The following is a 1,587-nucleotide window of genomic DNA, read 5'->3' on the forward strand; positions in this document are numbered from 1 at the left end:
CCCAGTTTGCCCGATGGACGTTCGTCAGGTCGCTGGTGGATGGATCTTCGTAGGTCTCACCAGGTTGGATGGGGTAAATCTTCGTCAGGTCTCACAGGGTTGGATGGATCTTCGTCAGGTCTCCAGGTTGGATGATCTTCGTCAGGTCTCCAAAGCGTTGGATGGATCCTTCGTCAGGTCCCCAGGTTGGGTGGAACACGTTGCCAATAAAGGTGGTTTTAAAAGGTGCGTCTTTAAGGATGTGTTACTGTATTGACCACTAATCATTTTCCTATAACACCAAACAAAGGTAAGATTACATTGTCCTTCCCTCATGTGTACATTGTCTTTCGAGCATAGATTTCCAGCAACTGTGGTGAGTGGCGTAACCAGGCAGTAACAGATTGGACTGGATGGGTAACCGAGGCAGTACATAGATTCGGCTGGATGTGTAACCAGCCAGTACAGATTGGCTGGATGTGTAACCAGGCAAGTCCCAGATTTGTAACCAGGCAGTACAGATTGGCTGGATGTGTAACCAGGCAGTACAGATTGGCTCAGCTCGGTAGTGAAAAGGGTATGAGGTTTCAGGTCATTCAGGAAAGCATCCAAGAGAAATGACAAGCTGGGACACACCAGACCGGACCAGTCTATATTGACCTACTGTTTGGGAAACACTGTTCTACCCATCATTTGGGAAACTCCCTATTTGATCTAATGATTTTCATTGCGGTAAATATTTCCCTGACAACCAGATGAAGTTCCAATCAGGATTAGTTTAATATCTGAAAGAATTAATGTAATATCTCAGTGGTTTCAGTTATCATCATGCCAAAAGGCTGTAGCTATGGTGATCTGTGTTTTATGGTAGCCTTGTGGACTGGACAAAGACACAAAGAGGACAGTCATAAAACAATACGAGAGGCAATAAAATGGAAATAAAAGGTGAAAGATTAATTTTGTAATCTGTGTGTCAGCAGAATCTGTGACAGGTTTAGACAGAGAGATGGTACGAGCCAGGACCGCAGTCTGTACTCGATTGTGTTAGCATGTGTGTGTGCGTGTACAGTGCATTCAGAAAGTATTCAGACTCCTTGACTTTRCCACATTTTGTTTTAGGTTACAGCCTTATTCTAAAATGTATTAAATACAATAAATATAAATACAATAATAAAAAAAATCCTCAGCAATCTACACACAATACCCCACAATGACAAAGCAAAAAAAAGGGTTTCAGAATTTTTGCAKATGTATTAATCAAAAATACGTTATTTACACAAGTATTCAGACCCTTTGCTATGAGACTCGAAATTGAGCTCAGGTGCATCCTGTTTCCATTGATCATCCTTGAGATGTTTCTAAATCAAATCAAATCAKGTTRATTTTATATAGCCCTTCGTACATCAGCTAATATCTCGAAGTGCTGTACAGAAACCCAGCCTAAAACCCCAAACAGCAAGCAATGCAGGTGTAGAAGCACGGTGGCTAGGAAAAACTCCCTAGATACAGGCCAAAACCAGGAAAACCTAGAGAGAACCAGGCTCTGAGGGTGGCAGTCCTCTTCTGGCTGTGCCGGGTGGAGATTATAACAGAACATGGCCAAGTGTT

This window comes from Salvelinus sp. IW2-2015, linkage group LG6.2, assembly GCF_002910315.2.
Source record: "Salvelinus sp. IW2-2015 linkage group LG6.2, ASM291031v2, whole genome shotgun sequence".
NCBI lineage: Eukaryota > Metazoa > Chordata > Actinopteri > Salmoniformes > Salmonidae > Salvelinus > Salvelinus sp. IW2-2015.